Source organism: Mus musculus, chromosome 7 (assembly GCF_000001635.26).
Source record: "Mus musculus strain C57BL/6J chromosome 7, GRCm38.p6 C57BL/6J".
NCBI lineage: Eukaryota > Metazoa > Chordata > Mammalia > Rodentia > Muridae > Mus > Mus musculus.
Genome location: NC_000073.6, coordinates 9,519,128 through 9,533,121, shown reverse-complemented (window position 1 = coordinate 9,533,121; position 13,994 = coordinate 9,519,128). Strand labels below are relative to the sequence as shown.

The 13,994-nt window shown below is 41.8% G+C and overlaps 1 long non-coding RNA gene and 1 pseudogene across 1 annotated transcript; both read left to right on the top strand.

The window, feature by feature from the left end:
* Window positions 1–9,145: 9,145 nt before the first annotated feature.
* LOC108167406 lies at window positions 9,146–11,126 on the top strand. The gene is made up of 5 exons (XR_001778038.1): window positions 9,146–9,217; window positions 9,294–9,332; window positions 10,483–10,609; window positions 10,770–10,908; window positions 11,047–11,126. It is a non-coding gene; the product is annotated as an uncharacterized LOC108167406 (long non-coding RNA).
* Gm18199 (predicted gene, 18199) lies at window positions 11,380–13,215 on the top strand (annotated as a pseudogene).

Genomic DNA, 13,994 nt, shown 5'->3' with positions numbered 1-13,994 from the left:
CTGGTGAAAAAACCTGCAATGTTATTAGCCATTGCTTAGACGCATGGGCAGCTTGGGGAAAACCATCTAATTTAAAAACTGATAATGGACCTGCATATACATCAACATCCTTCCAAGTCTTCTGCGAAACTATGGAAGTTAGTCATACCACAGCCCTTCCCTATAACCCACAAGGCCAAGATATTGTGGAAAGAGCACATAGCACCTTGAAAGAACTGTTACAAAAACAAAAGGAGGGAATTGCCTATGGACGAGCACCCAAAGAACAATTATCTTTAGCTTTATTTACCTTAATTTTTTTAATTTTCTTTTTTTTTCCCAATTCTTTTTTTTCCATTTTTTATTAGGTATTTAGCTCATTTACATTTCCAATGCTATACCAAAAGTCCCCCATACCCACCCACCCCCACTCCGCTAACCACCCACTCCCCCTTTTTGGCCCTGGCGTTCCCCTGTACTGGGGCATACAAAGTTTGCGTTTCCAATGGGCCTCTCTTTCCAGTGATGGCAGACTAGGCAATCTTTTGATACATATGCAGCTAGAGTCAAGAGCTCCGGGGTACTGGATAGTTCATAATGTTGTTCCACCTATAGGGTTGCAGATCCCTTTAGCTCCTTGGGTTCTTTCTCTAGCTCCTCCATTGGGAGCCCTGTGATCCATCCATTAGCTGGCTGTGAGCATCCACGTCTGTGTTTGCTAGGCCCCGGCATAGTCTCACAAGAGATAGTTACATCTGGGTCCTTTCGATAAAATTTTGCTAGGGTATGCAATGGTATCAGTGTTTGGATGCTGATTATGGGGTGGATCCCTGGATATGGCAGTCTCTACATGGTCCATCCTTTCATCTCAGCTCCAAACTTTGTCTCTGTAACTCCTTCCATGGGTGTTTTGTTCCCAATTATAAGGAGGGGCATAGTATCCACACTTCAGTCTTCATTCTTCTTGAGTTTCATGTGTTTAGCAAATTGTACCTTATATCTTGGGAATCCTAGGTTTGGGGCTAATATCCACTTATCAGTGAGTACATATTGTGTGAGTTCCTTTGTGAATGTATTAACTCACTCAGGATGATGCCCTCCAGGTCCATCTATTTGGCTAGGAATTTCATAAATTCATTCTTTTTAATAGCTGAGTAGTACTCCATTGTGTAGATGTACCACATTTTCTGTATCCATTCCTCTGTTGAGGGGCATCTGGGTTCTTTCCAGGTTCTGGCTATTAGAAATAAGGCTGCTATGAACATAGTGGAGCATGTGTCCTTCTTACCAGTTGGGGCATCTTCTGGATATATGACCAGGAGAGGTATTGCTGGATCCTCCGGTAGTACTATGTCCAATTTTCTGAGGAACCGCCAGACTGATTTCCAGAGTGGTTGTACAAGCCTGCAATCCCACCAACAATGGAGGAGTGTTCCTCTTGCTCCACATCCACGCCAGCATCTGCTGTCACCTGAATTTTTGATCTTAGCCATTCTGACTGGTGTGAGGTGGAATCTCAGGGTTGTTTTGATTTGCATTTCCCTGATGATTAAGGGTGTTGATCATTTTTTCAGGTGCTTCTCTGCCATTCGGTATTCCTCAGATGAGAATTCTTTGTTCAGTTCTGAACCCATTTTTTAATGGGGTTGTTCGATTTTCTGAAGTCCACCTTCTTGAGTTCTTTATATATGTTGGATATTAGTCCCCTATCTGATTTAGGATAGGTAAAGATCCTTTCCCAATCTGTTGGTGGTCTTTTTGTCTTATTGACGGTGTCTTTTGCCTTGGAGAAACTTTGGAGTTTCATTAGGTCCCATTTGTCAATTCTCGATCTTACAGCACATGCCATTGCTGTTCTGTTCAGGAATTTTTCCCCTGTGCCCATATCTTCAAGGTTTTTCCCCACTTTCTCCTCTATAAGTTTCAGTGTCTCTGGTTTTATGTGAAGTTCCTTGATCCACTTAGATTTGACCTTAGTACAAGGAGATAAGTATGGATCGATTCGCATTCTTCTACACGGTAACAACCAGTTGTGCCAGCACCAATTGTTGAAAAAGCTGTCTTTCTTCCACTGGATGGTTTTAGCTCCCTTGTCGAAGATCAAGTGACCATAGGTGTGTGGGTTCATTTCTGGGTCTTCAATTCTATTCCATTGCTCTACTTGTCTGTTTCTAAACCAGTACCATGCAGTTTTAATCACAATTGCTCTGTAGTATAGCTTTAGGTCAGGCATGGTGATTCCACCAGAGGTTCTTTTATCCTTGAGAAGAATTTTTGCTATCCTAGGTTTTTTGTTATTCCAGATGAATTTGCAAATTGCTCCTTCTAATTCGTTGAAGAATTGAATTGGAATTTTGATGGGGATTGCGTTGAATCTGTAGATTGCTTTTGGCAAGATAGCCATTTTTACAATGTTGGTCCTGCCAATCCATGAGCATGGGAGATCTTTCCATCTTCTGAGATCTTTTATTTCTTTCTTCAGAGATTTGAAGTTTTTATCATACAGATCTTTCACCTCCTTAGTTAGAGTCACGCCAAGATATTTTATACTATTTGTGACTATTGAGAAGGGTGTTGTTTCCCTAATTTCTTTCTCAGCCTGTTTATTCTTTGTATAGAAAAAGGCCATTGACTTTTTTGAGTTTATTTTATATCCAGCTACTTCACCGAAGCGGTTTATCAGGTTTAGGAGTTCTCTGGTAGAATTTTTAGGGTCACTTATATATACTATCATATCATCTGGAAAAAGTGATATTTTGACTTCCTCTTTTCCAATTTGTATCCCCTTGATCTCCTTTTGTTGTCGAATTGCTCTGGCTAATACTTCAAGTACTATGTTGAAAAGGTAGGGAGAAAGTGGGCAGCCTTGTCTAGTCCCTGATTTTAGTGGGATTGCTTCCAGCTTCTCTCCATTTACTTTGATATTGGCTACTGGTTTGCTGTAGATTGCTTTTATCATGTTTAGGTATGGGCCTTGAATTCCTGATCTTTCCAACACTTTTATCATGAATGGGTGTTGAATCTTGTCAAATGCTTTTTCTGCATCTAACGAGATGATCATGTGGTTTTTGTCTTTGAGTTTGTTTATATAATGGATTACATTGATGGATTTTCGTATATTAAACCATCCCTGCATTCCTGGAATAAAACCTACTTGGTCAGGATGGATGATTGCTTTAATATGTTCTTGGATTCGGTTAGCAAGTATTTTATTGAGGATTTTTGCATCGATATTCATAAGAGAAATTGGTCTGAAGTTCTCTATCTTTGTTGGGTCTTTCTGTGGTTTAGGTATCAGAGTAATAGTGGCTTCATAAAATGAGTTGGGTAGAGTACCTTCTACTTCTATCTTGTGAAATAGTTTGTACAGAACTGGAATTAGATCTTCTTTGAAGGTCTGATAGAACTCTGCACTAAACCCATCTGGTCCTGCGCTTTTTTTGGCTGGGAGACTATTAATAACTGCTTCTATTTCTTTAGGTGATATGGGACTGTTTAGATGGTCAACTTGATCCTGACTCAACTTTGGTACCTGGTATCTGTCCAGAAATTTGTCCATTTCGTCCAGGTTTTCCAGTTTTGTTGAGTATAACCTTTTGTAGAAGGATCTGATAGTGTTTTGGATTTCTACAGGATCTGTTGTTATGTCTCCCCTTTCATTTCTGATTTTGTTAATTAGTATTTTGTCCCTGTGCCCTTTAGTGAGTCTAGCTAAGGGTTTATCTATCTTGTTGATTTTCTCAAAGAACCAACTCCTCGTTTGGTTAATTCTTTGAATAGTTCTTCTTGTTTCCACTTGGTTGATTTCACCCCTGAGTTTGATTATTTCCTGCCGTCTTCTCCTCTTGGGTGAATTTGCTTCCTTTTTTCTAGAGCTTTTAGATGTGTTGTCAAGCTGCTAGTATGTGCTCTCTCCCGTTTCTTCTTGGAGGCACTCAGAGCTATGAGTTTCCCTCTTAGAAATGCTTTCATTGTGTCCCATAGGTTTGGGTACGTTGTGGCTTCATTTTCATTAAACTCTAAAAAGTCTTTAATTTCTTTCTTTATTCCTTCCTTGACCAAGGTATCATTGAGAAGAGTGTTGTTCAGTTTCCACGTGTATTTTGGCTTTCTATTATTTATGTTGTTATTGAAGATCAGTCTTAGCCCATGGTGGTCTGATAGGATATATGGGACAATTTCAATATTTTTGTATCTGTTGAGGCCTGTTTTGTGACCATTTTTATGGTCAATTTTGGAGAAGGTCCCGTGAGGTGCTGATAAGAAGTTATATCCTTTTGTTTTAGGATAAAATATTCTGTAGATATCTGTCAGGTCCATTTGTTTCATAACTTCTGTTAGTTTCACTGTGTCCCTGTTTACTTTCTGTTTCCACGATCTGTCCATTGATGAAAGTGGTGTGTTGAAGTCTCCCACTATTATTGTGTGAGGTGCAATGTGTTCTTTGAGCTTTACTAAAGTGTCTTTAATGAATGTGGCTGCCCTTGCATTTGGAGCGTAGATATTCAGAATTGAGAGTTCCTCTTGGAGGATTTTACCTTTGATGAGTATGAAGTGTCCCTCATTGTCTTTTTTGATAACTTTGGGTTGGAAGTCAATCTTATCAGATATTAGAATGGCTACTCCAGCTTGTTTCTTCAGACCATTTCCTTGGAAAATTGTTTTCCAGCCTTTCACTCTGAGGTAGGGTCTGTCTTTTTCCCTGAGATGGGTTTCCTGTAAGCAGCAGAATGTTGGGTCCTGTTTGTGTAGCCAGTCTGTTAGTCTATGTCTTTTTATTGGGGAATTGAGTCCATTGATATTAAGAGATATTAAGGAAAAGTAATTGTTGCTTCCTTTTATTTTTGTTGTTAGAGTTGGCATTCTGTTCTTGTGGCAGTCTTCTTTTTGGTTTGTTGAGGGATTACTTTCTTGCTTGTTCTAGGGCGTGATTTCCGTCCTTGTATTGCTTCTTTTCTGTTATTATCCTTTGAAGGGCTAGATTCGTGGAAAGATATTGTGTGAATTTGGATTTGTTGTGGAATACTTTGGTTTCTCCATCTATGGTAATTGAGAGTTTGGCCGGGTATATTAGCCTGGGCTGGCATTTGTGTTCTCTTAGTTTCTGTATAACATCTGTCCAGGCTCTTCTTTCTGGCTTTCATAGTCTCTGGTGAAAAGTCTGGTGTAATTCTGATAGGCCTTCCTTTATATGTTACTTGACCTTTCTCCCTTACTGCTTTTAATATTCTATCTTTATTTAGTGCATTTGTTGTTCTGATTATTATGTGTTGGGAGGAATTTCTTTTCTGGTCCAGTCTATTTGGAGTTCTGTAGGCTTCTTGTATGATCATGGGCATCTCTTTCTTTATGTTTGGGAAGTTTTCTTCAATTATTTTGTTGAAGATATTAGCTGGCCCTTTGAGTTGAAAATCTTCATTCTCATCAATTCCTATTATCCGTAGGTTTGGTCTTCTCATTCTGCCCTGGATTTCCTGAATGTTTTGAGTTAGGATCCTTTTGCATTTTGGATTTTCTTTGACTGTTGTGTCGATGTTCTCTATGGAATCTTCTGCACCTGAGATTCTCTCTTCCATTTCTTTTATTCTGTTGCTGATTCTGGCATCTATGGTTCCAGATCTCTTTCCTAGGGTTTCTATCTCCAGCGTTGCCTCGCTTTGGGTTTTCTTTACTGTGTCTACTTCCCTTTTTAGTTCTAGTATGGTTTTGTTCATTTCCATTACCTGTTTGGATGTGTTTTCCTGTTTTTCTTTAAGGACTTCTACCTGTTTGGCTGTGTTTTCCTGCTTTTCTTTAAGGGCCTGTAACTCTTTAGCAGTGCTCTCCTGTAATTCTTTAAGTGACTTATGAAAGTCCTTCTTGATGTCCTCTAGCATCATCATGAGAAATGTTTTTAAATCTGGGTCTAGATTTTCCGGTGTGTTGGGGTGCCCAGGACTAGGTGGGGTGGGAGTGCTGCGTTCTGATGATGGTGTGTGGTCTTGATTTCTGTTAGTAGGATTCTTACGTTTGCTTTTCACCATCTGGTAATCTCTGAAGCTAGCTGTTATAGTTGTCTCTGTTAAGAGCTTGTTCTTCAGGTGACTCTGTTAGCCTCTATAAGCATACCTGGGAGGGTAGCACTCTCCTTAGTTTCAGTGGGTAGAGTATTCTCTGCAGGCAAGCTCTCTTCTTGCAGGGAAGGTACCCAGATATCTGGTGTTCGAACCGGACTCCTGGCAGAAGTTGTGTTCCACTCACTAGAGGTCTTAGGATCCCGTAGGGAATCCTGTGTGGGCCCTTGCGGGTGTCAGGCAACTCCGCTGGTAAGGAAGCCCGAGGCTCGAGTGGAGCGGTAGGGGCTTTTGCCCCGGGTCAGGCCCGGGTAGTCTGTTTCCCTATGTACCGCAGTCTCAGGTTCCGCGCGATTGGATTGGGGCTGGCGCTGTGTTCCACTCACCGGAGGTCTTAGGATCCCGTGGGGAATACTGTGTGGGCCCTTGCACATGTCTGGCAACTCCGCTGGCAAGGAAGCCTGGGGCTCGAGTCAATTTTTTTAATTTTCAATGATCATGGTCGCTCGGCTGCAGACAGACATGCCATGATTTCACCTATAGTTCAGCATGATGTAAAATGGAAGGATGTCTTAAGTGGTAAATGGCATGGCCCAGATCCCGTTATTTTGAAATTTAGGGGAGCTTTTTGTGTTTTTCCACAGGATAAAGAATATCCGATTTGGGTACCAGAAAGGCTGACACAAAAATTCCTTATCTTAAAGGAAATTGGTCAGCCAAGGCAGAGCAGCTGTCCAGAAAGTTGCTCCTCCAGATTGCCAAACTCAATGGCACTTGACTCGACCTGTTACCCTGGGAGACTTCACCTCCTGGATCACCAATGCCTTCTCTTTTTTTAAGGAGTGGGCAGGAATGTTGGCCTGGGGAGCATTGGTCCTCATGGGGTGTGTCTTCTGCATCTGGCTATTGTGTCAACTAAAAAGAGAGCATGCTCAGCATAAAGCAGTGGTCTACCAAACTTTGTTGGCAATTGCAGATGGCACATCTCCCACTATTTGGCTGGTCTCTTTAAAAAAGTAAGAGTTTGCCCTAGGTCATTTGGCAGTTGTAGTCACACAGATTCATGGTATCCAGAGACGGGCACCTTTTTTCGTGCACAGACCAACCTAAGACAAGGGGCCTGGAAGTGATAGGATAACCCTATGACTGGTAAGGCAGTGATATTAGAGGTAGGACCTAAGACAGGAGCCATGGCCAATGGACAGATTTGCCCAGGCCTAGACCAGCCTCATTTTATTAAACAAAAAGAGAACGATGTAGGAAGCCAACTCTAAGATGGCGCCGGTTTCCAGTGTCCTTTGTGGTAAACAACACCACTGCTCAGGCGCTAGCCCAAATCTGGTACCAACCCTTCTGGAGCGGGTGCATGCAAATTAGGTGCCTGCAGACTGACAAATCCCACGGGGACACAGAGGCTTCTCCTGTGCTGTGGTTCATATAAGCAGTCCTCCCAGGGTTCCCGTGGTCTCTGTAGTGGCATCTAGGCATTCCTGCAATAAAGGCTGTTGAGAAGAATCCCACCGTGTGGTTTCTTCCTTGCTGGCTAAGGGGGCATGACAGTAGGGTGGGTGATGGTGGTGTTAAAATCTTGGATGGAGTTATTTTATTCTCTCAGTATGCCCATTTCCAACCCTCTCTGTACTTTCCTCCACTGCTGCCCCCCACAGGGGGCCTTGTGAGCTCATGCACTCCCTCCCTCTCCCCTCTCACTTTGCCCCTCTCCGCTCCCCCTCCCGCTCCCCCTACCTCTACCTCAGACTGTGTCTCTCTATGTAGTCATGGCTGTCCTGTCTCTCTATGTACCACACTATCTTCAAACTCAAAGAGATCCTTCTATCTCTAACTCCCAATTGATGAGAAAAAGGACACTTTGTTATATTTTTACTTTATTTATTTATTTTTAATCTTGGCTCAAACTCACTGTTTACACGACACTGGCCTCGAATTCACAGAGATTTGCGTTCTTGAGGGTTAGGGTCTCCTTTGGGTAAGGGCTGCCAACTGAACTCTGGTTCATGGTGGAAGCGCCCTAATCGAAGCCAAACACACCTACCTTTCCAGTGAATTTTAAAAACTCAGGCATCAGGATGTGCTGCTGAGCTAAGTGTAGCTGTGGGGGAAAATTAAATGAAAAATAAATTTTATTTTTTAAATAATATTACGAAGATATATTAGTAATTAAAATTAATATTACTAATTTTAAGTACTACTGAAAGATTTTACCATTGTGTGATTGCATTCAGCATTTGAGTAGTCTGCCTTGTTATTAGCTATCCTCCCTCTCCCCATTGAAACTCTCCATGACTCTAGCTGGCCTATATACATCGTGGTGGCCTCAGACGCACAAAGTCTGCCTGCTTCTGCCTTGCAAATGTTGTATAAAGGCTAATTCCAAAGTCTTAATTCAATGTGGGTAGACAAAACAACATTTTGAAATCATATGTACCCATTTGTGAAACTTTTTAAAGAAGCATTAATCATGTGCTCAGGAAGAGCCTGTACCAAATACTTCACACATAGGACTGAGTTTGAGACTGTGATTCTCTTTTGTTTGTTTTTTTAAAGATTTATTTATTTTATGTATATGAGTGCACAGTTGCTATCTTCAAAAACACCAAAAGAGGGTGATCTCTCCAGACCAATGAGTCTCTTTTTGGAATAGGAAGGTATGTTAGTTTTAATGAGAACAGTTTCCATAGGCTTAGATATTTCAATGCTCAATCCCCAGGGTGTGGAACTGTTTGAGAAGAATTGGAAGGATTAGGAGGTGAGGTACTGATGGAGAAACATCGTGGCTGGGAGTGAACTTTGAGGTTTCAGAAGCCCACACCTAATCCAGTGCATGTGTGTGTGTGTGTGTGTGTGTGTGTGTGTGTGTGTGTGTGTGTATGTGTGTGGCTACTGCCTGTAGATCAGAATGTAAAGTCTTCAGGTATTGCCCTGGCCCCAAGCCTCTCTTCTCCCCACCAAGCTAATCCTAGATGAACACTCTGAAACTGTTAGCTAGCACCCAGTTAAATGCTTTCTTTTAATTGTAAGAATACCTTGGCCATGATGTCTCTTCACGGCAATAAAACAGTAAATTTTATCCTCAGATAACAAACAGAAGAGATTGAATCTTTGTCCAAGGTCACCCAGTAAGAGACACCATTAAAGGATGGAGCCCAGTGGGTACCTGACAGCATGTATGAGAGGGGACTTGGGTGAAATTTTGGGATACCAACACTCTTGCTTATTACTCACAATCTTGTTTTTCTACAGGTTTCCCAGTATTCAGTGAAACCTGCCAACCAGGAAAAGGTAAGTGGAGGATGCCCAGGAATCACACTCCTCACTTAACACATAAGGGACTCTGGGACTGTGGAGTCCTGGGACTCTGTGCTAGAATTGTCTCTGTCCTTCCATTGGATTTCCCTGGCACATGCTCAGAATGAAAGGTCCCCACGTCCACAGCAGGGATTACATGGACAGGCTTCCCTTTATGGTAACCATTGGCTGAAGATTCAAAGGTCTTAAATCTCCAGTGATGACATTAGACCAGGTCTGGAAGTGAGATGGGTTGGGGATGATTAGAAATGCTCAGGCATGCATGAGATCAGCTGGCTTTAGTGGAAGGTAGGAATTGTAGTAGCACAACATCTGTGGGCTAAGTCTGCATACTGAGATTGAATGGAAGCTCAGTGTGAAGACTGAAGTGTGTTTCCTGAGGTCATGGACACATGGCTTCCTGGCCTTTGTGCCAGGGACAGAGTGGACAACAGTGCCCCAAATGTAGTCTGTGTGAAACAGATGATTGGGAGGAATCCATGTTAGTGTCTGATTGGAAGGAGTCCATGTGAATTCTCAGATTGAAAGGAGGGACATTCTTCTCGCTTGGATTGACTCCAGCTGTGATGGTTTCAATGAACTCACCCTCCAAACAGTCATAGACTTGCATACTTGTTCCTTATTGGTGGAACACTTTGGAGATATTAATGATGTATAGCCTTGTTGGAGGAGGTGTGTCACTGGGGTTGGGCTAGTACATCTCAAAAGCTCTTGCCATTCCCTGTTAACTCTCTCTGCCTGGTACTGTACTATGGATTAGGATGTAAGCTCTCAGCAAATGTTCCAGTGCTGTGTTTGCCTGTATCCATCCTCCCTGACATGGAGGTTACAGATTGACCCTCTGAGGTGTTAGGCCCAATAAACTCCTTGTTATCATAAGTTGCCTTGGTCATGGTGTCTCTTCACAGTAATAGAAAAGTAATTAAGCCACTATGTCAACTGTTGTTGCTAAGTGATGAGCACAGTAGTCGGTGGGACCTCAAGGACAGACTAGGTATCAGTAGAATAGGTTCACAGCCTGGTACCCTCTGAGGTAGGAAGCTCAGTGGGAATGACATAAGGATACCAGGAATACCTGACAAGGAGGATTCATATAATTTCAACTTTCTGTTGAACTGTTCAGGACTGTTTATCCTTTGAGGATGTGGCTGTGTACTTCTCCTGGGAGGAATGAACACTGCTTGATGACTCTCAAAAGATCCTGCACCAGACTGTGATGTCAGAGATCTGAACACTCATGTCTTTGATGGGTAAGACCCTACCATCATTTATGAGCATGTCTAGACTTTCGTTTGGTTTTTGTTTTGTTTTGTTTTGTTTTGGTTTGGTTTGGTTTGGTTTGGTTTGGTTTGGTTTGGTTTGGTTTGGTTTGGTTTGGTTTTGGTTTTGTTTGTATGTTTGTTTTTTTAGAGAGAGCCGCATCTTTCTGACAGCTGGCCTATGAATACCAAGTCTTTCTGCCACAGTCTTGGAGTATAAAATACAGGTTAAAAACCAAGTCAAGTTTCACAACAGCTCTATTTCTCTCAATTGCATCAAAGGCACACAGGTATCAATTTGGGGTTAGAAATTTTTTGTGTGTAGTTTGAGACTTCTGTCTATCTTTAGAATCCTAGCTGTGCTTGATGTGCTATGTAGACCTGGCTGTCCTCTGACTTACCAAGGTCTTCTTGCTGTATCTTTTGAGAGTTGAAATTAATGGACTAAACAAACACATCTGGCCTGGGGTCAAGAGACTTAACACTGTCAGATTCCCTCTGACTTGATGACACTCTAAATATTTGGGATGTTTGCGACTCAAGTACTTCTGGTGACATGCCTTATGTTTGAATGTAACAGGAATTTGGCACTGGTAAGTTCAGTTTATTTTGTTTTATTTTATTTTATTTTATTTTATTTTATTTTATTTTATTTTATTTTATTTTTACAAGACACCCTTAAAAGGATTACTCTCACTAGGCTTTATTCTTCTCTCCTGTATGGGTTGCATCACTTAGTGCAGAACTCTCATTTTTTTGAATCATGTACTTTAGGACTTATATCTTCTGGGATCCATGACATGACTCAGCTGGAGTCTTGGGGAGAGCCCTCTGTGCCTGCATTGAGATTCCTGACTCCAGGTATGTTATAGGTACATAGCGTGTGGTGGTTTTTGATGTTTGGAGGTATTAATTCTGAAACAGAACTGTCCCTTGGGTGTCAGTCTTGAATGTTTTGCCTATTGCCTTGCAACCCTGTGATACACAGCTGTTCCTGTATTGTAATGGTGTGCATTGTAAATGTAACTCCTATTTGCCTGATGTAATTGTCATCTCAGAGACAGTGAGCTTCCAAATGGTAAGCAAGGCCTAGTCTTGGAAGCTTCTAGCCTGTGTACAATCTAATCAAGGCCTAGAGTGGATTCAACCATGGAGACTTACTGTTGAATAAGCTCACCTCTTCTACCTTTTTTCTGAACTCTGGCAGGATGTTCAACTCAGCTATTTCGGCTCAAACTCCTTCGATTCAAACTGGCTTCTTTTACACTCTGACTCAATTGCTCTGTTTGGTCTCAAAGTAACTCTAGCAATCTGTACTAATCTTCTGGCTTCTCATTCTCTGGTTCATTCTGTCTTCACCTCTATCTAGTTTGTTCTCTCTGGAACCTGCCTGTCAAAATGTTCGGGTCAAAACTTCATCTGAACACTCTGTCTGCTCTGAAGTAGACTCACTTTCCTGTCTCATCGCTGATTCATTTAGTCAAATATTTCTCTGATTTATCACTTTGCCTGACTCTTAATTAGATGTCACTTTCCAACATGGTTGCTTGTTCTACCAACTAACTCTAGTTGGTAGAACAATGTTTTGGATTAAACGTGTGTACTATAGGAATGCCAGTATTCCAACCAGAGCAGCATGTTGGATTACAATTCATCTACCATGCACTATACATTGGCAGTACTTAAATTCAGGTTCTTTACATACTATGCCATACAGCTCTACACAGCCTTCTGCACTGTGTCTTGAATCCCTAGCAATTGAAGCTTGCAGAAAGCTATTGGTGAGGAAAGAGTTTGTTACCGTAAATAGCATGCCTCCCTGTTACTTATTCCATGCTTGTGTTCTTGCTGCTCCTAAGGTTCATGAACATAAGATATTGACAAATTCAGCATGGTATTGGACCCTAGCCCCTTTGTTCTGTGAGAAACCTCAGATTACCATTAGTAATAGATGCTGTCTCTCTGTCTGTCTGTCTGTCTGTCACTTGATAGTCTACATGCCACTCATTAGGTTGTCCAGGTTGTTGGATCAAAGTGCATAGTGAAATGTCACCCTTTGAGCAGAGTCTGTCTGCAGAAGGTGCCAGTCCATCCACGCTGCAGCAGCACATGCTGTGCTGTGCTGAGACACCCTTGCTAAGCATGGACAATGTGATGATCCTCCAGAGCTCCTTAGGTCTTCTAAGGCATCAAGTGACTTACACTATTGGGGATGCCCCCACGAACACTGAGAGTAGAGAGGCCATTCAGAGTGAGATGAACTGCATATGCAGCGACAGTGGCAAAACTTTTACTAGCACATCCCACCTCAATCGACACCAGATGATACACACTGGAGAAAAGCCTTTTCAGTGTAGCGAATGTGGCAAGTCCTTCAGCCAAAAAGCCTTTCTTATTAAGCATTTCAGAATTAACACTGGAGAGAAGCCATTCAGGTGTGGGGAGTGTGGCAAAACCTTCAAGCACAACTGATTCCTTGTTGCTCATCAGCGAGTTCACACAGAAGTGACACTTTTACATGGACTAAATGTGCCAAGTCATACATGAACAGATCCAGCCTTTTATATCATTATTGGGTTCATACTGGAGAAAATCCATAGAAGTATACTATAGTAGTTTGAATAGGTAGCCCCATAGATTCATGTGTTTGAATGCTTGGCCCATAGGGAGTGACACTATTAGGTGATGTGGCCTTCTTAGAATAGGTGTGGCCTTGTTGGAGAAAGTGTGTCACGGTGGGGATGGGCTTTGAGGTTCAGTGCTCAAGCTCCACCCAGTGTGGGAGAGTCTCTTCCTGGCTGCCTTTAGATCAGGATATAAAACCTCTGCTCCACAGCACCATGTCTGTCTGCATGCAGACATGGTTCCTGCCAAGATGGTAATGGATTGACCTTCTGAAAATGTAAGCCAGACCCAATTAAATGCTGTCCTTTATAAGAGTTACCTTTTCAAAGATTTCAAAGTTGTATTCAAAGCACTGGAAACCCTAAGACATGATATCAAATGCATGAATCATATAAGGAAAATTCCAGCCTTGTTTATCATGTCCAAGCTCATATAAGGGAAAGGAAATTTAAATGTTATGAATCTGGGAAGTGTTAAATAACGAAACTCATCTCATCAATGACCAACAACTTCATAGTAGAGGAAAGTCTTTTATGTGTAGTGTGTGGGAGATGCAGCCTCATTTAACATCTGAGATTTTATGCAGCAAAGCATCATGAGTGCAAAGAATGTGGCAAAGTGTTTTGCTACAGGACTGGCACGACACTAAATAGAGTATATGTATTGAGTGCAATGAACATGGGACATTGTTTCCATGATCTACCCTATCTACACAAAAGGATATTCACTGGACAGAAGTCAAGAGTTCTTC